The sequence below is a fragment of the Pinus tabuliformis genome, chromosome 7 (assembly GCF_031772625.1).
Source record: "Pinus tabuliformis cultivar Carrire ecotype Pingquan chromosome 7, CPIR1, whole genome shotgun sequence".
NCBI lineage: Eukaryota > Viridiplantae > Streptophyta > Pinopsida > Pinales > Pinaceae > Pinus > Pinus tabuliformis.
This window is the reverse complement of record NC_142293.1, coordinates 32,969,870-32,996,299: the sequence shown is the minus strand read 5'-3', so window position 1 is coordinate 32,996,299 and position 26,430 is coordinate 32,969,870. Positions and strand designations below refer to the sequence as shown.

The 26,430-nt window shown below is 44.0% G+C and overlaps 13 pseudogenes; all 13 read left to right on the top strand.

Annotated features, from left to right (window-relative positions):
* Positions 1–14,172: 14,172 nt before the first annotated feature.
* On the top strand, positions 14,173–14,291 carry LOC149245051 (5S ribosomal RNA; annotated as a pseudogene).
* Positions 14,292–14,503: 212 nt separating this feature from the next.
* Positions 14,504–14,621, top strand: LOC149245050 (5S ribosomal RNA; annotated as a pseudogene).
* Positions 14,622–14,830: 209 nt separating this feature from the next.
* Positions 14,831–14,950, top strand: LOC149245049 (5S ribosomal RNA; annotated as a pseudogene).
* Positions 14,951–15,534: 584 nt separating this feature from the next.
* LOC149245048 (5S ribosomal RNA) lies at positions 15,535–15,652 on the top strand (annotated as a pseudogene).
* Positions 15,653–15,862: 210 nt separating this feature from the next.
* On the top strand, positions 15,863–15,981 carry LOC149245047 (5S ribosomal RNA; annotated as a pseudogene).
* Positions 15,982–16,190: 209 nt separating this feature from the next.
* Positions 16,191–16,309, top strand: LOC149245046 (5S ribosomal RNA; annotated as a pseudogene).
* A 913-nt stretch (positions 16,310–17,222) lies between these two features.
* On the top strand, positions 17,223–17,341 carry LOC149245045 (5S ribosomal RNA; annotated as a pseudogene).
* A 209-nt stretch (positions 17,342–17,550) lies between these two features.
* On the top strand, positions 17,551–17,669 carry LOC149245044 (5S ribosomal RNA; annotated as a pseudogene).
* A 584-nt stretch (positions 17,670–18,253) lies between these two features.
* On the top strand, positions 18,254–18,372 carry LOC149245043 (5S ribosomal RNA; annotated as a pseudogene).
* A 539-nt stretch (positions 18,373–18,911) lies between these two features.
* LOC149245042 (5S ribosomal RNA) lies at positions 18,912–19,030 on the top strand (annotated as a pseudogene).
* A 913-nt stretch (positions 19,031–19,943) lies between these two features.
* LOC149245041 (5S ribosomal RNA) lies at positions 19,944–20,062 on the top strand (annotated as a pseudogene).
* Positions 20,063–20,272: 210 nt separating this feature from the next.
* Positions 20,273–20,391, top strand: LOC149245040 (5S ribosomal RNA; annotated as a pseudogene).
* A 584-nt stretch (positions 20,392–20,975) lies between these two features.
* LOC149245039 (5S ribosomal RNA) lies at positions 20,976–21,093 on the top strand (annotated as a pseudogene).
* The last annotated feature ends 5,337 nt before the right edge of the window (positions 21,094–26,430 follow it).

The window sequence follows — 26,430 nt, the reverse complement described above, 5'->3', positions numbered from 1 at the left end:
TCCAAAAGCTTATAATTCTCAAATGCACTGGGGCGATTTACAGGTCAAGTGTCACGATTACAAGCTAGACCGGAGATTGACTGAAGCAGTGTTTATCTACTTGCGCTAATGCAAAGAAAAAGCGTTTTGAAGGCTACCTGGCATATCTTCAGGCTCCGTCTGTAGCTTATAAAACAAATGACATCAACAAGCCAACCATTTTCTTCCCCAGTACGGTCGCCACTATGTTAGAGCTTAGATTTGCCTTAGGTTAAAAAGACAAGGTTCTAGGTCCACATCAAACCACGCTCAGCCTCGTAGCTAGCCCTACGAGGACAGGAGAGGGCTCTCTCCGGGTCAATCTCGGCAAAAGATAATCGATGGGGCTCGAGATAACTGTAATAAAATATAATCTTAGGCTAGGTATTAAGTACAATGATTTGTTTTGAGCTTTCGGGGGTTTTGTTAGAAAAATGGGACAGGCAAATTTTGGGTCCGGGGATGAGGGCTAGTTCTTGCAGAGTTCAAGTTGGGGCGAGAAAAGCAATGGTTAGGATGCCTTAAATTGAATGAATGGATAGAAAATATTGTTGAGAAGCTGAAGAGGGCAAGATTATATCAAGGATCCTCTACAAACTGAAGAAAACATATAAAACTAAACAAAAGTCAAAGGCAGAGCATAGCAATTTATGAATTCCACCTTAAGTACTCATCAGTTTATTTTCAGAAGAAAGAGAAGGGAAATGGCATACATAAACATTCATGAACTTACAAATACATGGAGAAAAAAACCATCCAAACACAAAGCCACAAGTATCCCAACAAGTGCTGCAAAACCCTAGTCTTTCCTTTGCTAAAATTGCAGAAATGAAATGTACAATAGAGTGCCAAGCAATTCCAAGTGTCCAATCCTGAAAATGACTTAGAAATTACATAATATAGACAAGAAAAACCTTTTCCCTTGCCTCTAGGGGTCGAGCTCATCATTCTATGAGCTGTTTGAACTAATTCTAAACAAGGAACTGAAATCTAGATAGTCAAACAACTTACCCCTATATGCTAGAAAACTAATTCATTCACTCACATTTCACCTTTTGGTGAATGAATCTTCTAGAAAAAGTAAAAATGTGCCAATATTACATCATGGTTGTCAAATTACATCATAAAAAGTCAAGAATAACTTCAAGAATCAAAACTGGTCAAAACTGGGCGAATTTCTGAGTTGAACAGTGAAAAACAGGCCAAAATTCTCTATGCACCACGCCAAAATCTGTATGCTTTGCGCCACTTTGGAGCTGATTTTTAGGCACTTCATGAAGTCCAAATTGAGCTCAAGTGTTCTTGTTGGAAAGACCTACTTGTATACGTTCCAACCCAAGTGGAATTTCTGAATTTGGTTTCCATTTGCCCCTCCAAAACTTCAATCTCCCAAGACTGCTTCATGTGTGTCAAAATAGGGGTAGTGAGGTCATTTTTTTAGTGTTTTTGACCTCCCGGGGACTCAAAACTTGCCCAAATTTCTTGGCCATGCACCAAAAACCATGATTTTTCATGAAAAATCCAAAAATTTAAACTTTTTTCAATTTGGAGCTCCCTAGCAAAAGCGCGCGCCACGTGGCGCGACACATAGGGAGAAAACCCTGTTTTTTGTGTCAAAATGCCAAAAATGCCCCAAATTTCTTGAAATTTGGGTTGGAGCTTCTTCATTAAGTGTCATGCTAGGATAAAGAGGCTTTGGCCAATATCTGAAGATGATCAAACTCCCTTTGCCTCTTTTTCTTCCTTATTGCCTTTTTTAATTTTGCCTTTAAATTCTTGATTCGTGCCTTGCAGACCTTGTTCCGTGCCATGTAGTGGAAAGCCATGTGTCTCAGCAATGCATGGTCCTTGTCGGCCTTGTCAAAAAGTCTCTCTAAGTAGATGTTGACTCTCTCAGTATTAGACTCCCGATCATCATTAATCTCTTGCTCCAATGAAGTGAGCTCAACCCTTCTCCTTTGTGCAGCTTGGCGATTCTCGCAGATGTTTTGTAACTCCATAATTGCTTGCTGATCTTCAAGCTGTTTGTTCCTCTGCTCCAAGTATTTCATAGTCCAATTAGCTCTCTCCAAGTCAAGGGATAAGGCTTGGATCTCTTTTTGCTGCTCCTGGATGATCTCCCTAAGTTTGGCACTTTGTGGGCCTGTGTCTGTATCATCATCATGAAGGAGAATAAAGTCGGTCTCTTGTTCACCTGAAGGCCCCTCATCTTGCATTGGCCTCTTGCCTTTGTCCTGTACCTGTGGTGCTGATGTCGGAAGTGAGGCCCCTTCCAAACCGGGTGGAGATAACACTCGCTTTGCTGCTGCAAACAAATTTCTAGTGCCCCTCTAATATGTGATGAATACCGGCACACTAGTGGTCTCATGGCACTCATACTGATGAGAAGGTCCACCTGTCTCATGCTTAACCTATGATAATCCCTGTGAAGCTCTGAAGAAGTCACGCGAGATGAAATCATCCCAAGTGATGCCCTGTAATCCAAGCTAGTGAACCACCAAAATCTTAATAAGAGCAAAATGATAAACACTGTTAAGTTGTTGCTGAGGGGTTTTGTGCTGCACAAGGGTGGTCATCCTCTCTATGTTCTGGCAAATGAAATACGGAATGTTCATCATCCGTACCCTGGTGAAATGCATGAGCAACCTGATGTGATAAGCATATAAACGAGAGAACCGTCCCTCACAGCTGAAATACTTCATGATCAATTTCATTAGTGGAGCATATTAAACTTTCAGATATCAGAATGGAAACACTCTCTTGAGTTGCCTCAAGAAACCGGTTTTAATGTATGGCTCATAATGCTGCCGGTCAATATTTTTCCTCTTGGTCCATGGTTCCCCAATGTTTGGTATACTGGTTGCTAGTGAGACAGATTCTGGTGTAAGTGTGAAGGTGACACTGGCTAAGGTAGCTTGATCTCCATGTAAATGTAGCACAAATAGATGAGCCAACTCATGATGAAATTGAACATTAGCCACCTTTTGACAAAACTCATAGCATGACTGATGCTGGAAACAAAACATGGCAAGAGGGCAGGCCTGTAATTCAGTGTGGGTGACTGGTTCTTCTTTGATATGTCTACCTCCTCTATGAGGCCTGAGGAATTCAACAACTGAAAAACTTTTGAAAATTATTACAAAAACGAAATGTTGAATTTTCTTCAAAACAAAGTTTTGAAGAAAAGTCATAATCCATCCATATGATGATGAAAATCTTTGAAATAACAACTTATTAAGAACCTCCCTCATGATTCTGCTGGCATTATTAGACATTGTTGAAGACCACATTGACTAACCCTAGACCTAATGACTGAAATGACTCTTGTGATCTAGAAACTGAAACAGGGCTGTAAGTGACTTTAAAACTTGATTTTGATGAACAGACCTGAGCTAGCATGGATAACGCATGAGAGGTAATGAATGACAAGACCCTTCCGTTAGATTTATGGCATGCTCCTAGCAGAATGCAACTGAGTGAATCAAGCGAGACACCTAAAAGTGAAATACAAAAGGAGAAATGATTTCTTACGGAGGGATGTAAAGACTGACTCTAACAGTCACAACCGAGGATGCAATGACGACACCAACAACAGGGGCTCAAGAAGCCACACAAACAGTTGGAATATTCAGGACTGAGGTGACAGACACATTGTGAATTTGAGGGATAAAAGACTCCGAAGTCGGAGTGACAGTACGAGACAACATGGAACTCGTAAGGGAAGTCCTAGAACCCATAACATCCCTCAAAGCCTTATAGCGTAAAGGTAGCGTGACACCGAGAGGGGTGACATGGAAGGGTGAAGTTTCCATTGGGATAGGAATTTCACCGCTCGTCACAACGGATTCTTCACTTGTGATGAGGGATGTATCATCCATGTCAGAAGAAGACATTGGGACCGAAACACTAGGAGGAGTACTGGGAATATCTACTTCGGAAGGCTCCCAAACGAGGTTCCAATGAATATCGTAAGACTCGTCTTCTGGAGCGCGAGAGTTAATTGTTTGGATACTCGTAATAACAGGGAGAGTATCACTAACAACCGGTATCTCAGGAGCAACAAAAGAGGGACACCCTTGGTCACTTGGAACGGGAGACGGGATCGGTGATTCCGCCAGGATGATTCGATTCAAAAATCCTAGGAAAACTAATGAGAAAGAACCCTACACAAGCTAAAACGCAAATAGGATCTAACAAGGCAAATGTGATCGCAACCGAATAAATTTTAAGACACAGGAATAGAACTTGACCTTTTCATCTTTAAAGAGTCGAGAAAAGAATGAAAAGATGACTCTAGTCACCTTTGAATATTTAATGAGCCTGAAGTGACAAGTGCTCAGATGGACCTTTTTTCTTAGGGAGTCCGAAAAGGAACAAAAGTGACTACTCTAGAGAACTAGGCAAAAGGTTTACCAAACAACCCGTAAAACTGCATATACACCTTGGCAGTCATATGAAAACCAAGGACTTTCCGTATGACAGTCAATCTTCCTGAATGCTGTGTTTGGTGCGTTATGGTTTGCAAGGCGGTAGACACAGCTTCCTAAGGATAAAGGATGATAACCTAGTGGGGTCTCTCAACATATACTCGACGGTAAATGGGAGCACTATTCCGTACTAGACCGCTATTGAGTCACAGAAGGAGGAATCACCCAACCTTGAGTGAAAACAATAGTGACTAGGTTTAACGACGCCGGAGCACGTCTCTAGCCTAGACCTCTAAATAGTGTGCGTTATGTTCCAATGCATTGTTAGGTTTATTCAGTTCATTTTAGAGTTGATCTTGAATTATGTTTCAGTTTTCAGGCCTTACCGTATGTATACAACAAATCCTAGGATGCAGCTAGAATGAGAAAAATATCCTTTTACTTCAATGAACACCTACCTATGAGAGGGTAGAGAGATCATTCCCAAACCAAGAAAACCAAGATAAACAAATACAGTCACTCAATGCATACAGACATCAATTCCTAAAGTGCACATATACTACTAATGAGAGACTTTATCATTTGCTTTCCAATATGCAAACTTGAAATGCAAATTCACTTTCACTTTCGTATGCTAAACGAATGCAATCCTTTTGATTTTGATGTCTTTAAATCTAGAAGAAACAAATAAGCAAATAAACAAGTGTGGAAAAAAACCGGTTGATCCAAACAATCGTGATCTGTGTTCAGTAGTGAAAATAGATCGAATCAATACCAAAGATTGGTTCAATAACAATCACTAAACAATCAACCAAAAACGGGCAATGGGGAAGGCTCAATCAAACCAACAAGAAAGTTGCAAACAAACCTTGAGCAAACCAGCAACCAAGCCAACTGATTCAAGAGACTTGAAATAATGAACTAGGTCACATAGACAAAAAAGCAAGATTCATTCAACGAAGCCAACGAGAGAGTGCCTTAACCATAAATAGTGAAAAACAAGCTACTAAGCAAGCGAGAAAAGCAAGGGACCAGCAGGACTGATGGACTTCGGAGGCAGAATTGAGAAAATCAATTCTACAGGAATCAACGTGGGTAATACACAAGCAACTAGCGCCGATAAAGAACTAACTGCAGCAACAGAGCGATGTCAACGTGGAAGGACATGACTTTTCCGCGATGGACAGATTTACAGGGCCGTCATGACTGTGAGACGTTATTAAGCGATGCACAGGATCTTACAAAAGGGTGAGCGCGATGACAACGCGACTGTTAAACTTTTATCCACGATGATGTTCAAAACAATGACAAGCGAACAAAAACTCCGAAACCAAAACCAATCAATCCTTCAATCAAATAGAGGTATTTCCCAGATTAACCCAGGAAACTCAAAATACTGATAACCAATCCCCAAACTTCAAGAGAGACCAAATCAAAATCAAAACAAGAGCAAACAGGAGAAAAACATAGGCCAAACTCCCCAGCGGAGTCGCCAATTTGTGATGCAAGAAAGTGTTCCCTCTGCGGACAGAGGCAACCCCTCTAGCCCTAGAGTGGGTTTAGTCACAAACAAGGACAGATCAACAATAGCTTTCCTTAAACAGTCATAGTTGGAGGCCTACCTCAACCGGTGGTCGATGGAGTTCCGTTGTGTTGCTCCAGCTTTTGCTTCCTTCTCCTAATGAGTGATCAACCTGAAACAATGCAAAGGAAATACAACAAAGCATGTAACCGGAAAACAACAATGATCTATTTACTCACAAAGTCAAGAAGTCATGAGCTATCAAGTAAATTACATACAAGACATAGGAAAACATCATTGATTTTATTAATAATGAAATAAGAGTAAGCTTACAACCAAAGTCTTGACATCGCAAGCCGTCTCAGAGGAATCCAGCCAACATGTTCCTCAAGCATTCACTCTTTGAAGATGGATCTCCCAACATACAAAGTTCTCTCTCACTCATAAGTTTTACACAAAGTTAAGGGCACTTCACAACCTTCCACAAACTATCAACAATCCCACACTTGTCACACTCACACCAGCTATCTAGCAAACTCACAAACACTAACAACACTGCTCAATCCAAGAATTTACCAACTAGCCAACTATTCAACTATCCAAACTAGCAGTGCATAGCAATGGTGAGAGTTTAAATAGGAGAAGGAGTCTCCATGAAAGGTGGAAGAGTGAGCTTATCCCCAAGGAAGGTAGCACAAATGACAGAACAACCATACCAGAGGAGGGAAGGTGACACAAACTATACCAACAAGCAGGTCTGGAGTCATCCAAAAGGCCGACTGTTGGAAAAAATTCACCCAATCTGGATCATTGCGGGTGCATAACTGAGCTTTAGTGCTGACATCACTAGTGAGCAATGTAGCCAGTCAAATCATCGCTAAAGATAATAAGTAACCTCGCGCTGGAGCATGAAATCAGACCATCGCGGGAATCATATGTACTTCTGCGTTGAAAGCATTGCTGGACTGTTTATGAGCACCGTTCAACACGTGTATTAAAACCATAGTCGCGATGAGGCAGATAGCTTAGGAAAAGTGGGTCATTTGGCAGCTCAAGAGAGCATTTATTCAATATGAGCATGTTTGACTTGGACACGTGACACAGTAGAAGGACTAGAGTGAAGGCAGTGACAAATTACTGTGTAACAGATATTTTTTTCAATGTTGGACAGATTTCGCTCGGAATCTACTATATTTACAGAATTTAATAAAAAATCAACAATTGAAGGGTGATTGAGGTCGTTTGAATAATCTTAATTGTCATCTCGAAGGTGGGAACGATGATTATAGTCTTCCCACGTCATCTCTCCTATCATCATTGATTGGATGATTCCTTCGTCTGTAGAATGTATATGAGACCAAGGATCAGAAGAGGTACCATATTCTAAAGACCTATCTACCCAAACACTTGTTGAGTGCGGACTCGGGTTTGCCGCACAAGCCCAAAAAATTGATTGCTACAAAGATTCGATGGGGCTTGGTGGCAACGCCTCGCGATGATCCTCACTATCAAAATAGTCAAAACTCTTCTTAAACTCAGATGATGTAGAAGAGATCATGTGGTAGGTTTCCACTGTGGCCACTTCCGTGAAACTAGATGGAGATGGGAGGACAAAAGTACCCATTAAGGAAGGGTCTTTTAGGAGACCTACTCCAACATTTTGAAGCGATTTTGAACTTCCATGGATCAATGGAATGCTCCTAGTAGCTTGTGAACTGTTAGCAAAAAAGGCTAGTTGGTCAATGATTGTGATTCCTCCTTGGAAGGGAAATGCAATCTTTCAAAAATATGTAGATTCAATGACAGCCATAACATAACCCCAGGGACTTCCCAGTAAAATATTGTAAGCAATGAGTCCATCAACGACCTCGACTTCAATATCTACTATTTTTCCCCCCAGTTCAACTTGCAATCTACTTAAAATCCCATATGGAGTGTACATTCTTCCATTGAACGCTTTTAGTGTTGTTGGTGATCATGACAAGGGTGGTGAACCAAGAGTTTTCCAGCAATTCATTGACATAATACAGGTAGATACCCCCTCATCAATGATGGTTCGATGAACATTTTTATTGAGGGCTTTTACCTATATAAGGAAAGCGAGTTGGCCCGGTAACTATGGTGTATATCCAAAATGATTAAAGACCACAAGATTGGAATCTGTTGGATTGATCCCACCTATTGCTGATAACAAAGCCTACTTTTGGGAGGGACAATTTTGCAATACCTCAAGTGTTGACATAGCGGATGGCGATTGAGCTAGATCCCGCACTATATTATAATTCTGAGTAGCTCGAGCACGAGGATTAAATGTTGATTTCTGTATGACTCCCTTTGGCGGCTTAATGGTTAATTCAGGAATAATGGGTGGAACAACTTCTAGTGAAGTCGTTGTCGAAGCACTAGGTTGATCAGTACCCCGGTTGTTCGACGACGATGGATTCCCATAATCTTTATCGTCAATAGGAAAACATCATTTTGTTTGTTTGCGATGGATAGTGTAAGCACTTGGGATGTGGAAGCATTATCGGTAGCAACCATATGAGTTTCTGGGTTCAGAAACGGATCAGTCAACACCGTTGAGGTATTCGAAGCTTTCAAAAGTTTTGAAACCTCAGCTCGATGTGGACAATCTCTTGCAAAATGCTCCTCGTTACAGATCAAACATGGATAATGAGGAGGTTTCCTTACCGCAGTAGGGTTTTCAGATGATTTTTCAGGGGTGGAATTCTCCTGTTTCTTCTTGTTATTTTTCCCTTTCTTCTTGCCCCCTGGTTGCTTTAGGTTTTTGCCTTTATCAGATGACACAACATTAATCTCCGAGACAAGAGAATTGTCATTTGCATTTTGACTAGAAACAACAAGAGCTTGAACAGATGGACCTCTTGTGGTTTGCGTGCTCGAGGAACCGATCACACCGTCACCGGCATGAGAGTCCCAACTCGATTTAGGAGGAAGTGAAATGGAAAAAGCTAGTTTAGGAGCGTCAGGAATTTTGTCGTAGAGTGTGCTAGATTGTGTATAGATCAAATCTAAATATTGGGCATGAGCAATGAATTGCTCTTCAGTGACAACTCCTCCTTTCGCCATGTCCTCAGTGATAGATGACAATAAGAACTTAATAAACCACTTAGCTAAAAGTTGATCAGGAACATACGTCTTTACCATTCGACGATGACGCTGCCACTCATGAATATGATCAGATATGTGAGTGGACGTGGTCTATTTAAAATTGGTAAGGAGTTCTGTTCCAGTTTCGTACCTGATGGGTAACTGAAAGTGGGTTAGAAAAGTAGTGGCAAGGATGGTGAAGTTATCAAACGAAGCTCTAGGCAATTCAATATACCATTTCGCTGCTGGACCAGTAAGCGTTCTCTGAAAAAGGTGAAGTCTAATTGAATCATCATTCAGAGTGTTAGATGAGCACCACAAATGAAAAGTCATTACGTGATTCGATGGATCTTCACCTGGATTTCCATTGAACTTAGGAATATCAGAGGGGAGTTTATGAGGAATCGTCGGCTACCAAAAGGCGTATGCAGTTGGATCATTCGTTCGCCAGTTCAAATCTGGTAACTCTAGAGTTGCTACAAAAGACAACTGCTGATTCAGGTTGGGTGGAGCATACCTAGGATAATATGGAATCACCTGAACAGTAGGTATTTGCATACCAGCATAAGGCATCTGTTGCTAGTAACCTTGATAAGGTTGTTGGACATAACTAGTATAGTGTGGTTGTTGATAACCGTTTGAAAATGCGGTTGTCCATAACCTACAAAGCCTTGTTGCCCAGGTCCTCGGTAGGCTTGATATTGACCAAATCCAGTCTGAGCTTGTAAACCAAGTCCAAACTGAGGTTGGGTTTGCTGGAATTGCGGTTGTTGGTATTGTGCCAGCCACGGTTGTTGGACCATTTTCTGTTGCCCAATACCGGAAGATTGACCAAGTTGCAGATTGACAATACCCGTTGGTGCCTGAGTCATTCCAGATAAAGAAGCACTAACTTGAGGTTGCGGTTGAGCCGTAGAGACAAGTGGCTGTTGTATCACAACCTAAGAGACTTGAGTCTTCTACCTCAAAACTTGAGGTTGCGAGGAAGAAGGAGCAGGTTGAGGTTGAAATACAATAGGCTGTGTTTGTGTTTGCGACACAGCCGTAATAGCAGGTGTAGTGGGAATATTCGACATAGGTTGGATCGGTTGTGTTGGATATACAACCCTTGGTTGTTCTGGCAGTATTGGTATCCAACCACTAGATGTAATTCCAGTTTGACCTGAATATTGTTGGAAACTCTCATATGGTTGTTCCCTAAGAGGAAACAGTGAAAAGGCATACTGCTCTCCATATGGCGGCAGTCCAGTGTTTAAAGGATATATCGCTCTTTGAAAACTGGTTTTCCCAAATTGATACTGGTATGCAGGATCAAATTGCTAAGTTTCAACATAAGAAAGACCAAATGGGACTTTGGATGAATAAATAGGAGCAGACCATGGTGCTGAAGCATTCCCTGAGTGGACTCCAGCTAGTGATTGATAACCAGCTGGAACAGATGGTGTGCCGTATAAATATGACTTAGGTGTACCAAAAAACATTGTAGGAGTAGCAGCAGGAGGTTCCGCCACAACTGCATCAGATGAAACATTCCTAGATGTTGATGGTTGCTCAGACATTTTTAGTCTATATAAAAGCTCTCCAAGTGATTCAACAGGAACTTGCGATGAAGGAGGATTAAAAGAACCAAACTCAAGAGTAGAAAGATACAAATGAATCCCAGTTCCAAAATGAAACAGGGTATTATATGAGGGATCCTCTTCTATCTCCTCTATAGCAATTAGACCAGGTGGAAGAGGTAGACTGTCAGGTCCATAAAATATTTCTGGAGCCGAAGAAGGCATAGCTTCTGCAGTGATAGATACTGGAGGGGTGACACCTTCTGAACACTGAAACTCAACGTCCAGATGTTCAGGTAAATGAACTTCAATTTCAGAGTGAGGTTCTTAAAAAAATACTGGTTCAAATGTAGCCTCGATTTGAACTAAGATGGGTTATGGATTAACTATATATGGAGTTGTTTCAGGTACAAAAGTGTCTACCATTACACTAGGATCAGTTCTAATGTCCTCTTGTAACTGCGGAACTTCTTCTCTGAAGGCAGATGTTCTAGAAATAATCGTAGTAACTGGAGTCTCTGACGATGTTGAAACAAAAGTTTCAAATAAACGAGATGAATTGGACTCAGTTAAACGAGATCGCTTTGTCCGGATTAGCTTCGCTTCCGCAGGCAAAGACAATTGACTCGCTCGTCTCTGCGAACGACGGGGTTTTGATTGATTTTCTTGCATGATTGCCGATTATTTGATCAACTCAAAATTAAGGGGAAAATGATGTTATTCCGAATTCAATTAATTTTAATGACGCTTGGACACAACTTTGATTTTTCAGTTTTTAAGAGTCGAGAAAAAGCTAAAGATGACTCTAGTCTCCTTCGATTTTTAATTAGCCTGAAAGGACAAGTGCTTAGATGGACCTTTTTTTTTAAAGAATCGAAAAGGAAGAAAAGTGACTACTGTGGAAAATATAGACAAAGGGATTACCAAACCAATTGCAAAACTGTAATATACACCTTGGTGATAAACTAAAAAGAAATTACCAAGAACTTATGTATGGTAGCCAATTTTCCCAAATGATGTGTTTAGTGCATTGCGATCAATAAGGCGACAGACTCAGTTTCCTATGGATAAAGGATTTAAGCCTATTGTGGTCTCCCAATATATACACGACAATACAGGGAGCACAGTCCGTGCTAGTACTTGTCGTATCAAAGAGGAGGAATCACCCAACCTTCAATGAAAACGGTAGCCACTAGTTTTAACGATGCCGGAATATGTCACTAGCCTAGACCTCTAGATATGTTGCATTAAGTTCTTGTTAGATTTATTGAAATTCATTTTAAAGTTGATCTTGTTTAGAGATTGCCTTTCAATGGTTTACCACGTGATGATGATCTGAAATTTTTAAGATGCAATCTACAATGATAAACAATCTTTGTTTATTTGAGCAATGAAAATCCTAGCTACTAGGGAAAGAAGATAACAATGCTTTTAAGCAAAGAGAAAAGAGCACACACTAGTGCATTTCCCTAAATCATCTTTTCACACGCAAATCAAAAAATGCAAAATGCAAAATGCATGTATTTGTTTTCACTCTCCTTAATGTGAAAGATGCCAAAAGGAAAACTAAATGCAACAAAGATCTGAAATATTTCACTGAAAATGAGATTTTTGACAATTTCTTCTTCAAAAAAGAAAGGAAGACTCAAAAAATGACACTTTCAATTTTGAACAAAAATGCCTTTGACACTTTGAATGTAAAAAAATAAAATCAAATGCATCAAGAAAAGTTCAATCAATTATTAAGGGAAGGAAATTTATGACACTTCTCTTTTCGATAAAAACGACAATTACAACACTTTTTGTACCAAAGCGACAAATCGACTAAAACAAATTTTTGACAAAGGATTGTAAATGAGGAACAAATACATAAAAACATTCGCTAATCCTAATGTAATTGAGGCTGATCTAAGTGATGCAAGTAAGCTTCAGTAAAGAGGCATTGTTCATTTGCAGCAAAAACAACCAAACAAAACTGAAAACAGGTGAAAAACCCTCAATTTCTAGATGGAAAAAGTGTTCAATCAATCATCTCACCTAGGCTTCACAGAAATTGATATGCATCACACTTACTGCATTCGAGAGGTGCTATGCATACTGAGTCACAGTGGAAGACAGTGCAATGGTCTAAGGAGCACAACTGAAATGGGTTTTGGCTCAAATGTGGAGTTGTTTTTAATGAATTAAGCTGGGTTTTGATGAACAATGATGAGCAAAGTATGATGGAATGTCTTGAGAGGTTACTGAGCTACCAAAAGGGCATCTAGATGTGCTTGCAAGTCAAATTTTTAATTCATAAACTAAACCAGAGATTGACTAAAGCAACATTCATCTACTATGCAATTGCAGAGCAAGAGCTGTTTGAAGGCTACTTGGCTGACTTCAGACTCTGTCTATAGTTTATCAAATTGAACATAGAATAAAAAATAACAACAAACAAACATCTATTCATTCCCCAGTGGGTTCTCCAATTTGTTTATGGAAAAACTAGTATTCCTAAAGAATGCTAGCCCTGTAGGTTTGGCAGGTACCCTAGAAAAAATAGTTTAAAGCAATTCAATGATTTTTCCTATGTGTAACAGATAAGAGAAAGATAATGGAACCAACCTGGAACTTCCGCTTAGTCCCTTGCTTGATCTCTCTCTCCTTTGATAGATTCTGCAACTCCTCCTCGTACTTAACACACTTGGAGAGTACCTGTACAAGTATAGCAACAAAGAACCGTCAAAGCATCATGATCTATTACAACATAAACATTACAGAATCAGATATATAATGAACAAATGATAACATTCACAATTGCACAATCATATGGGAGAAAACTTGAAGAGCTTTATTAATAGAAAGGAAAATTACAACCCAGTTGTCTGATCCAGTATCATCCTCCCAGCTTCAATCCTTCTTCACCTCATGAAATAGCAAGATCACACCAACAAGAATACAATGCTCTCTCCTCAATTACAAACTATCAACACTTCCTTGCAATTCACAATATTCCAGCCTTCTGATCTCTTGGATTGGAGATCCATTTATAGATGTTTGCAAGGGTGTGAGTCATCCATGGGGTTTGATTAGTGTCATTCCACTTGTTACAATTGGTTCCACAAGGGAAGGGATTGGAGATGATTTCCTAGATCCCTTATTCATCCTTGGGCAAATTCAGAGAGGCAAGTGGCACAAGAGAAGTTTCTAGAAGATTCCATGAGCAACCCACTGACAAATGTCCCAGACATTTATCCATCCTCGCCCATCACACCTTATAGAAGACCTAAATAGTATGCATCGAACCCTGACAGTGTACCACTTAGTATGCATCGCACTTTGCCAGTGGAGCAGTGAATATGGTTCAATTTAGGCAATTTCTAGATGGTTTCTCATATGGAACTTTTGGGGAATGATGTATTCATTAGACTATGTTCCTTTAGGGTATGAAACAACTATTTTAGGGGTTGATGAGCCCTAATACATCAACATATAACTTTTGGGGTTGATGTGTCCAAATATGTCTATAACAGGGAGGGGGTGAGATCCTTGCAGGTGCGACCATACTAGCATTAATACACTGGATCCCATCAAAACTCCGCAGTTAAGCGCGCTTGGGCTAGAGTAGTACTGGGATGGGTGACCTCCCAGGAAGTCCAAGTTTTGCACCCTCTCCCCCCTTTTCTCGTGCGGTGCCCATTGAACCTCAGGGGGAGGGGGCGCGATCATACCAACATTAAATGCACCGGATCCGATCAGTAGTTAAGCGCTCTCGGGCTAGGGTAGCACTGGGATGGGTGACCTCCCGGGAAGTCCTGGTTCTGCACCCTCCCCCTTTCTCGGCGCGGTGCTCATCGAAGAGAGGGAGGGCGCGAGGTCCTTGTGGGTGCGATCATACTAGCGTTAATGCATCGGACCCCATCAGAACTCCACAGTTAAGCGCACTTGGGCTAGAGTAGTATTGGGATGGGTGGCCTCTAGGAAGTCCTAGTGTTGCACCCTCCCCCCTTTTCTCGTGCGGTGCTCGTTGAACCTCAGGGGAAGGGGGCACGATCATACCAACGTTAAACGCACCAGATCCCATCGGCAGTTAAGCACGCTTGGGCTAGGGTAGCACCGGGATGGGTGAACTCCTGGGAAGTCTTAGTGCTGCACCTTGCCCCTTTTCCTGCGGGTGCTCGTTGAAGAGGGGGAGGGCACGAGATCCTTGTGGGTGCGATCATACCAGCGTGAACGCACCGGATCCCATCAGAACTCGCGCAGTTAAGCGCGCTTGGGCTAGAGTAGCACTAGGATGGGTGACCTCCCGGGAAGTCCCTGTGTTGCACCCTCTCCCCCTTTTCTTCGCGTGGCAAGGCGGTCCACGCGGATTCATCGAAACGTTGATGCCAAAGAGATCGTGTGCGATTAACCCGGAAGTGCCTCTTCTCTGGCCGTGATGAATCACGGAGGTTCAAGTTCATAAACGAGATGCCAATTTATCATCCTAGTTGGGAGTCACAGCGGGGATTCTAAGGGCAACATAGGTGACGTATTGTGAGAGTGGAAGACGAACTAGGGACTATTCATTTCATTGCAGTGAACACGTCATGAGGAAAGTAGGTTAGAGGTTCAAGTCATACGCTCTGTCATTTTATGAATTTGGATTTTGTAAAAGTGCATGGATCAACAACGGAAAGACCGACGAGCTCTACGCAGCATCGTCGGTAATCGAAGAACTTATGCCTTCTTCTTCGCCGTCCAGGTGGTCCTGCAGGGGCCGAGGGCGGTGCCAGGTCGGGGAATGCACTGCGCCGAGGGAAGGGGAGCAAACACTGTGTCGAGCCGCTTCGGATCGAGGGCTGTGGATGGACCGCAAGCACTCCCTGTCGCTTGTGGGTCTCCGTTGAAGAGGGGGAGGGGGGGAGATCCTTGCGGGTGCGATCATATCAATGTTAATGCACCCGATCCCATCAAAACTTCGCAATTAAGCACGCTTGGGCTAGAGTAGTACTGGGATGGGTGACCTCCCGGAAGTCCTAGTGTTGCACCCTCCCCCCTTTTCTCATGCAGTGCCCATTGAACCTCAGGGGGAGGGGGCGCGATCATACCAATGTTAAATGCACTGGATCCCATTAGCGGTTAAGCGCGCTCGGGATAGGGTAGCACTGCGATGGGTGAGCTCGCAGGAAGTCCTAGTTCTGCACCCTCCCCCTTTACCGGTGTGGTGCCCGTTGAGGAGGGGGAGGGCGTGAGGTTCTTGCGGGTGTGATCATACCAGCGTTAATGCACTGGACCCTATCAGAACTCTGTAGTTAAGCGTGCTTGGGCCAGAGTAGTACTGGGATGGGTGACCTCCTTGGAAGTCCTAGTGTTGCACCCTCCCTCCTTTTCTCGTGTGATACCCGTTGAACCTCAGGGGGAGGGGCATGATCATACCAGTGTTAAACGCATCAGATCCCATCGGCAGTTAGGCGCGCTTGGGCTAGGGTAGCACCGGGATGGGTGACCTCCCGAGAAGTCCCAATGCTGCACCCTCTCCCTTTTCCTACGCGGTGCCCGTTGAAGAGGGGGAGGGCGCAAGATCTTTGTTGGTGCGATCATATCAGTGTTAACGCACTGGATCCCATCAGAACTCTACAGTTAAGCGCACTTGGGCTAGAGTAGTACTAGGATGGGTGACCTCCAGGGAAGTCCCATTGTTTCACCCTCCCCCCTTTTCTTTGCGCGGCAAGGCGGTCCACGCAGATTCATTGAAATGTTGACGCCAAAGAGATCGTGTGCGATTAACTCGGAAGAGCCTCTTCTTTGGCTGTGATGAATCACGTAGGTTCGAGTTCAGAAATGAGACACCAGTTTATCATCCTAGTTGGGAGTCACTGCAGGGATTCTAGGGGCAAGAGAGGTGACGTATTGTGAGAGTTGAAGACGAACCGGGGACTATTCATGTCATTGCAACGAACACGTCATGAGGAAAGTATGTTAGAGGTTCAAGTCATACGCTCTCTCTTTTTATGAATTCGGATTTTGGAAAAGTGCATGGATCAACAACGAAAAGCCCGGTGAGCTATACGCATCGTCGTCGGTGCCACGGAACTTATGCCTTCTTCTTCACCGTTCGGGTGACCCTGCAGGGGTTGAGGGCGTTGTCGGGTCGAGGAATGCGCTGTGCTGGGGGAAGGGGAGCAAACACCGTGTCGAGCCGCTTCGGGTCGAGGGCCGTGGATGGGCCACGAGCACTCCCCGTGGCTCGCGGGTTTCTGTTGAAGAGGGGGAGGGGGCGAGATCCTTGTGGGTGCGATCATACCAGAGTTAATGCACTTGACCACATCAGAACTCCGCAGTTAAGCATGCTTGGGATAGAGTATTACTAGGATGGGTGACTTCTCGGGTAGTCCTAGCGTTGCACCCTCCCCCCCCTTTTCTCGTGTGGTGCCCATTGAACCTCAGGGGGAGGGGGCGTGATCCTACCAACATTAAATGTACCAGATCCCATCAGTGGTTAAGCGCACTCGGGCTAGGGTAGCACTGGGATGGGTGACCTCCCAGGAAGTCCTAGTTCTGCACCCTCCCCTTTTCCTGGTGTGGTGCCCATTGAAGAGGGGGAGGGCGCGAGGTCCTTGCGGGTGCGATCATACCAGCGTTAATGCACCAAACCCCATCAGAACTCCGCAGTTTAGCACACTTGGGCTAGAGTAGTAATGGGATGGGTGACCTCCCAAGAAGTCCTAGTGTTGCACCCTCCCCCATTTTCTCGTGCGATGCCTGTTGAACCTCAGGGGGAGGGGGCACGATCATATCAACATTAAATGCACCGGATCCCATCAGCAGTTATGCGTGCTTGGGCTAGGGTAGCCCCCGGATGGGTTACCTCCCGGGAAGTCCTAGTGCTACACCCTCCCCCTTTTCCTGCACGTGCCTGTTGAAGAGGGTGAGAGCACGAGATCCTTGCAGGTGCAATCATACCAGCGTTAACGCACCGGATCCCATTAGAACTCTACAGTTAAGCGCGCTTGGGCTAGAGTAGTACTAGGATGCGTGACCTCCCAGGAAGTCCCAGTGTTGCACCCTACCTCCCTTTTCTTCGCGTAGTGAGGCGGTCCACGTGGATTCATCGAAACGTTGATGCCAAAGATATCGTGTACGATTAACCCAAAAGAGCCTCTTCTTTGGCCGTGATGAATCACGGAGGTTCGAGTTTAGAAATGAGATGCCAATTTATCATCCTAGTTGGGAGTCACTGCGGGGATTCTAGGGGCAACAGAGGTGACGTATTGTGAGAGTGGAAGACGAACCGGGGACTATCCACGTCATTGCAGCGAACACGTCATGAGGAAAGTAGGTTAGAGGTTCAAGTCATACGCTCTATCTTTTTATGAATTTGGATTTTGGAAAAGTGCATGGATCATCAACAGAAAGCTCGACGAGCTCTATGTAGCATCGTTGGTGGCCATAGAACTTATGCCTTCTTCTTCGCCATTCGGGTGGCCCTGCGGGGGCTGAGGGCAATGCCATGTCGGGGAATGCTCTACACCGAGGGAAGGGGAGCAAACACCGTGTCGAGCCGCTTCGGATGGAGGGCTGTGGATGGGCCGCAAGCACTCCCCGTCGCTCGTGGGTCTCCGTTGAAGAGGGGTAAGGGGCGAGATCCTTGCGGGTGAGATCATACCTGCGTTAATGCACCGGATCCCATCAGAACTCTGCAGTTAAGTGCGCTTGGGCTAGAGTAGTACTGGGATGGGTGACCTCCCAGGAAGTCCTAGTGTTGCACCATCTCCCCCCTTTTATCGTGCGGTGCCCGTTGAACCTTAGGTGGAGAGGCGCAATCATACCAGCGTTAAATGCACCAGATCCCTTCAGCGGTTAACCGCGCTCGGGCTAGGGTAGCACTGGGATGGGTGAACTCCCAGGAAGTCCTAGTTCTGCACTATCCCCCTTTCCCGGCGAGGTGCCCATTGAAGAGGGGGAGTGCGCGAGGTCCTTGTGGGTGTGATGATACCAACGTTAATGCAAAAGACCCCATAAGAACTACGCATTTAAACGCTCTTGGCCTAGAGTAGTATTGGGATGGGTGACCTCCCGGGAAGTCCTAGTGCTGCACCCTCCCACCTTTTCTCGTACGGTGCCCATTGAACCTCAGGGGAAAGGGGTGCGATCATACCAGCGTTAAACACACGCGATCCCATTGGCAATTAAGTGTGCTTGGGCTAGGGTGGCACCGAGATGGGTGACCTCCCGGGAAGTCCTAGTGTTGTATCCTCCCCCTTTTCCGTGCAGTGCCCGTTGAAGAGGGGGAGGGCGCGAGATCCTTGCGGGTGCAATCATACTAGCGTTAACACAACGGAGCCCATCAAAAATCCGCAGCTAAGCGCGCTTGGGCTATAGTAGTACTGGGATGGGTGACCTCTCGGGAAGTCCTAGTGTTGCACCGTCCCCCCCTTTTCTTCACGCGGTGAGGCGATCCACGCGGATTCATCGAAACGTTTTTGCCAAAGAGATCGTGTGCGGTTAACCCAGAAGAGCCTCTTCTTTGGCTGTGATGAACCCCAGAGGTTCGAGTTCAGAAACGAGACACTAGTTTATCATCCTAGTTGGAAGTCACAGCGGGGATTCTAGGGGCAACATAGGTGATGTATTGTGAGAGTAGAAGACGAACCAGGGACTATTCACGTCATTGCAGCAAACATGTCATGAGGAAAGTAGGTTAGAGGTTCAATTCATACGCTCTCTCTTTTTATGAATTCGGATTTTGGAAAAGTGCATCGATTATCAACGGAAAGCCCGACGAGCTCTACGTAGCGTCCTCAGTGGTTGCAAAACTTACGCCTTCTTCTCCTCTATCCGGGTGGTCCTGGCGGGGCTTAGGGCGGTGCTGGGTCAGGGAATGCACTGCGCCAGGGGAAGGGGAGCAAACACCATGTCGAGCCGCTTCGGATCGAGGGCTGTGGACAGGCCGCGAGCACTCCTCGTGGCTCGCGAGTCTCCGTTGAAAAGGGGGAGGGGGCAAGATCCTTGCGGGCGTGATCATACTAGCATTAATGCATCAGATCCCATCAGAACTTCGCAATTAAGCTCGCTTGAGCTAGAGTAGTACTGGGATGGGTGACCTCCCGAAAAGTCCTAGTGTTGCACCCTCTCCCCCCTTTTCTCGTGGGGTGCCCGTTGAACCTCAGGGGGAGGGGGCACATTCATACCAGTGTTAAATGCACCGGATCCCATCAGCGGTTAAGTGCGCTCTTGCTTGGGTAGCATTAGGATGGGTGATCTCCTGAGAAGTCCTAGTTCTGCACCCTCCCCCTTTCCCGGCGCGGTGCCTGTTGAAGAGGGGGAGGGTGAGGATCTTGCGGGTGCGATCATACCAGCGTTAATGCACTAGACCCCATCTGAACTGCGCAGTTAAGCGCGCTTGGGCTAGAGTATTATTGGGATGGTTGACCTCCCAGTAATTCCTAGTGTTGCACCCTCCCACCTTTTCTCGTGCAGTACCCGTTGAACCTCAGGGGTAGGGGGCATGATCATACCAGCGTTAAAAGCACCGGATCCCATTGACAGTTAAGCATGCTTGGGCTAGGGTACCACTGGGATGGGTGAACTCCCAAGAAGTCCTAGTGCTGCACCCTCCCCCTTTTCATGCACGGTGCCCGTTGAAGAGGGGGAGGGCGCGAGATCCTTGTGGGTGCGATCGTACCAGCGTTAACGCACTAGATCCCATCAGAACTCCGCAGTTAAGCACACTTGGGCTAGAGTAGTACCGGGATGGGTGACCTCCTGGGAAGTCCCAGTGTTGCACCCTCCCCCCCTTTTCTTCGCTTGGGGAGGCAGTCCACGTGGATTCATCGAAATGTTGACATCAAAGAGATCGTGTGCGATTAACCCGAAAGAACCTCTTCTCTGGCCATGATGAATCACGAAGGTTTGAGTTCAGAAACGAGACACCAGTTTATCATCCTAGTTGGGAGTCATAGCGGGGATTCTAGGGTCAACAGAGGTGACATACTGTGAGAGTTGAAGACGAACCGAGGACTATCCACGTCATTGCAACGAACATGTCATAAGGAAAGTAGGTTAGAGGTTCGAGTCATATGCTCTCTCGTTTTATGAATTCGGATTTTGGAAAAGTGCATGGATCATCAATGGAAAGCCCGACAAGCTCTACGCAGCATCGTCAGTGGCCGTAAAACTTATGCCTTCTTCTCTGCTGTCCGGGTGGCCCTGCGGGGGTCGAGGACAGTGTCGTGTCGAGGAATGCTCTATGCTGGGGGAAGGGGAGCAAACACTGTGTCGAGCCGCTTCGGATCGAGGGTCGTGGATGGGTCGCGAGCACTCCCCGTCGCTCGCGTGTCTCCGTTGAAGAGGGGGAAGGGGCGAGATCCTTGCGGGTGCGATCATACCAGTGTTAATACACCAAATCCCATCATAACTCCTCAATTAAGAGTGCTTGGGCTAGAGTAGTACTGGATGGGTGACCTCCCGGGAAGTCCTAGTGTTGCACCCTCTCCCCCCTTTTCTCATGCGATGCCCGTTGAACATCAGGGGGAGGGGGCGCGATCATACTAGCGTTAAATGCATCAGATCCCTTCAGAGATTAAGCGCACTTGGGCTAGGGTAGCACTGGGATGGGTGACTGTCACACAGAATGAGTTGTTCTTGCGGACAAGATCGACCTCCCTAGTATCTAACGATATCTAGTGACAAGCAAGCCAATCAAACTCTATCTTTCTCTAAATATGCAATTTATAAACAAAGCCAAACAAGTGTTTTAGGCCTACCTTGGGTCCAATGCAAGTTTGTGGAAGCCTCGCTCCTTTGATCCAAATGAGCTCCCTTGTAGCGAATCTGCAAACACAAACAAGCACACAAATTAAATAGCACATGAAAAGCCAATATCATAAAGCATACTTATCATGATGATCAAGGAATTCATGAAACAAATGACATAAGACAATTTGTTGAGAAAAATGAATCTGATTGTATTAATTCAAATCAAAGAAGAACTTTACAACCTATGCCTTGATGCTGTACAAGCTCCTCCCAGGGTCCAACAAGAAGTCTCCTCTACTTTGACAAGTTTCACTCTCTTCCCAATGAAGCCAAAAGGTATGTGATCTCTCCTCTCTAGCTTAACTAGGAAGTCTCAATTCCACAAGCATTTACCCTAAAAAATGTTCAGCTTCTAACCTCTCCAGCAACCAGCCCAATGCCTTAATTTATAGTGCAATGGAGGGAAGTTACTAGGTCCACCTTCAAAGGGATAAAGCCCTCCTTCAAAGGGATAGCTCCTCTCATCAAGGGATTAGCTCCTTTTCTTTTGGGATGCATGAACCACCTAAGAGCGAACCATCCACGTCAAAATTCCTTCTAGAATCATCTAGAATTAACCCAAAGTGAGTGTTTTAGAATAAACTTGCGCCTTTTTGACTTTCACAGGGGTCCGCACCCACTCCTTTAGAGACAGAGCGGGCAGGTCCGCAGGTAATATGAACAGGGGGTGCGGGACCGTAGGCAATAGTGAGAGAAAGTGCAGAACCAGATCTTTAATGATTTTTAAGGTCTTTCTCTCATTTTTAAAGCTTGACATGAAGAGCTGAGGTCTGAGACTTGATTAGGAGGATAGTATGAATGATGATAGACCCATACTGACTGTAAATAGTCATGGTGACAATATTTTGTGTAACAGATTGCCACCTAAAGTGCGAATTCTGTAGTAGATGAGGATTTCATTTATCATCTAGGAAGAGTGAAGTACTTTATCATTTTGAGGATCATCTTGTGGAGAGCCCGGTTGGAACCTATAAAAACATTCAATGCAAAATATATATATGAGATCATATCATCGCTGAGGTAGGCATTCCCATATTCAGATCAAAATTGACTAGAAAACTAACTACTGCTCTGATATAGGAATGATCTTGTAATACATCACAAGTATAGACACATGTAGACACAGTATGGACGCAGCCATCTGTTTATGAATAGTCCACAGTATAATGAATACAAAATTCCTCGCAGCCTGGATGGTGGAAACTAGATCTAGGGTCTTCATTTCTACTTCCCGAAACAGTACAATTCTATCCATGCGAATGAATATGTTGAAGTCGAACATGGTAGAAACCACTTGATTACCAGTCAATGATGTAAACTGTTAACAAGTGTGAGAGAAACCACCAGTAATGTCAATGGATCTCAAAGTACTCAGTACAATCCATGAGATGTGAATGGATGTGTTGATGTCGAACATGTCACGGAATCCTTTGATCGAAGGTCAATGATGCAACCTATCGTCGAAGGCGAGAAACCTGCCATTGAGGCATGCAGATCCCAAGGTACTGACGATTTCTAGATCATCTTTCTAAATAATGAGCTGAAGTATATAGAAAGCGATCCGTCATAGGTAAGCCCACAACACGAAATCATAGATCAAGTTTGAAGAAATTTAGTTGCAAGGACTGACTCAAGGATGGTCAAGATGGATGACAAATATTTTGCAGATGAATGGCTTATTTGCACTGACCTCTTGAACACATAACGACACAACAGATGGTTTGGTGACAATTGACCCAAAGTTAATACCCAGAAACTGGCTGAAGACTTTCAATATGGTTTGATCAACTGTTAGGCAAAGGATTTCCCAACCTAGGTGAATAAAAGTGCCGTGTTCAAGAGTGGTTACAAAGTATGACAAACAAGCTCATTTTTCTCTCTTTTCCCCCACCATTTCTGGCAAGTACCTCTTTATTTTTGACAAGCTTGAGGAGGATAACATTTTCTTGATTATAAGCTCATCCTTCGGATGAGTCCAACTTAGTTTAAATTGGAACCCTAAGAAGGAGTGGCCCGTTCCTGTTTGTAATTGAACAGGTCCTTTACTGTTAAATTTTAACGAGTCCAGTATAGGAGAAACTCGACGTTTTTCAATTTTAGAGAGTCTGAAAAAACTTAAGAAGATTCCATGGTTGACCTTTTTCGTAAATTTGTGTCTCCCAAGCCCGAAAAAGTATAAAATAATACTTGAGAGAACCATTTGATCATTACGACCAAGGAGTACTTTTCGTAATTAGTGCCTCTGATTTGAAAAAGTAAAAAAGCGATCAATGACACGTCGTTTTATAACCAATATCGAATTTGAAACGACAAAAATCTGGCAATCTTTTCATGTTTTTACGGTTAGAAAAAGAGTTGTAAGTGGACCGTCTTTTTAGTTCTGCTTTAACGAGTTTAAAAAGAAAACTCGGCGATCTTTTCATGTTTTAGGAGTCAGAAAAGAGCTTAAAGGTGACTCTAATGTTTTTTCATCGAAAATGATCAATTTCGCCTGAAAAATCCGTTATCCTGAACAAAAACTCAAACATTACTCATACCTGTTTAAAATGGATAAAAATGCTGCAAAAGTTACCTTTCTAAAGTGAAACATAAACAAATTAACAACTCATTTATTCAAAAAACTTATAAAAAGGGCTTTTGTAAATTCATTTTTACCGTTTGAGTGCTGGTGAGAAAATAGAGCTTTTGGTCAGAAACTTTCTGTGAAGATTGTGGAAAATCCATCCGTTGGAATCGAATGCCGTCTCCTCCAGGTAATCCACATCATCCTACTCTTTCAATTCATCCGTTTCAAAGTTCTTTTTAGGTTTTAATTTCATTTTTTAGGAGCTTTTAGGTCAAAAACCCGCGCGCAGGGGACCGCAGGTATAACATAGGGGACCGGCGGACCCTGACTTTTTCGCACAAGGAAAAAAGTCGGGGGTCCGCACCTGCCCTTAAGGCAACGTACAGACCCACGCACTGTCTCTAACAGAGAGGGTGCGTACCCCGCGCAAAGGTTTTTTAAACATAACAAACTCAAATTTCACCCAAAAATTTCAATTTTACATATTCTAATTCGCCTTTTTGTTGAATGTAGAGTATACATCATGCTTGATTGACGAGAACAGGAGCATGAGGATGTAGATCTTGCTGCGATAAATCATCAACCTTCGATTGATGCATTGAAGGCATGCGTCTTATACAGATTCTGGCCCATACCTGGCATGAGGGCCCAAGTGGACTTTCTGCAGTGGCTGGTAGACAGGTGGAGCATACAGGACCAGTGGTTCTTCATTGGTGGTCATCAGCTCGAAATGGAGCTGGAAGACATATACTTTTTGATTGGTTTGCCTAAGAGAGGTGAACACTTGACTCTATTCGGGACTAGGCTAGGTGGCCAGTCTGTCGATAGCCTCCGGCTAGAGTTCTGTAACAACCAGACTAGAGACAAAGGGATAGATATCAAAACCATATCCCTTCCTGAACTCAAGGTAATTGCGTTTACTGTTACCAGGCTCTGCGGGAGCGTAGCACTACATGTAGCCACTGGATCCTAGATGTGGATGGCAGTTGACTGCTTTCGAGGCACTATCTTCAACTGGTGTGATGCTGTGTTGGCTAATATAAAAGGCCAACTGACTAGAGCCAAGAACGGACAACTAAAGACCTTTGGATATGGGGCTTTAGTCATGAGCTTTGGTCTGGAGAGGGTCCCAATGTTGGTCCCACAGCACCTCACTGTTGGAGCTGGACTTCCTTGAGAGCCCAAACTGATGCGATGGGTTGTAGTTATGGCCCGTCATCCCGAGGAGGGGACAGAGGTCGTTCGATTCACTCCTGAGTATTTCCATTGGTTGGAAAACCAGGTTTTTGTTATTCAGGACTTTCCTTAAGCTGGGGTAGATTTTCGTGGTGACCCAGACATGGCTCTTCCACCGGGAGAGCAATGGGATGACTCGGGGAAAATCATTTTCAGCATTGTTCTAATTTTTTTTTTGTTTTTATCTCGTCCCAAAATTGATAGTAAAAGTTTCAAATGTAGATGTGGGTCCACGGCGACCAACTGCTCTTCGTCCCTACGAGAGGAAACAACTAGCTGCAGCGGCACCAGCCCCACAGGACGAATCAACAGAGACCTTGGCCGAATTGGAGAGCCATCTAGAGCGTTTGACAGGAGACATTCCAGATATTGGCATAGATGACATTCCTCTTTGACTACAACGCTATGTGATTGGGGTCCCAGGACCTTTCAGGAGGTTCCTTTGTAAGGTGGCCCATACAGTGGTTTCTTATTGAGATCATCACCAATGATAGGATGATCGTCTATTGTAGACACATATGACATTTTGCTTTTTGTACTATCATTTTTGCCGATCATAAGGTGTTTTTCAACCTATGATTGAGGACGATGTATATTTTGACACACTCCTGTATTATACTATATCACTATTACCGGCTTATATTGTAAAACATGTTATGGAATGTTTTTAAATTTACTTGTATGATTATTGCAAATGTCTACTTAACATTCGAGAAGCAATTGCGTCTGCTAATGTATTTAAATATCTTGGAATATGCTGATATTCAATATAATCAAATTCACGTTCCAAGAGATGAACTCTCAAAAATAATCTCAATAACACTAGATTTCTAATGGCATATACTCTATTAAGCTGTGATACAATGACTTTAGAATCTAACCTCACTATCAAACTCCGAATCCCAAATGAAATAGATTCAGATAATAACTCAATCACTGCACTATACTCTGCAATGTTGTTCATTGTTTGACCGAGGCTTACCCCAGGCATAGATACCAACTCGTCAGAGGGCGAATAAATAACCCAAGCTGCGGAAGAAATGTTCCATGTATTACGACAAGCACCATCAACAAAACCAATGTATGTTTGGAGAGGCGTCGACATGTGCAATATTAGGAGTAGAACCAAGATAAGTAGGAATAATGATGAAAAACACTCTCTAAGCTAAGCACACTTTTAAACTAAAACACACCAGCTAGAAAGAAAAC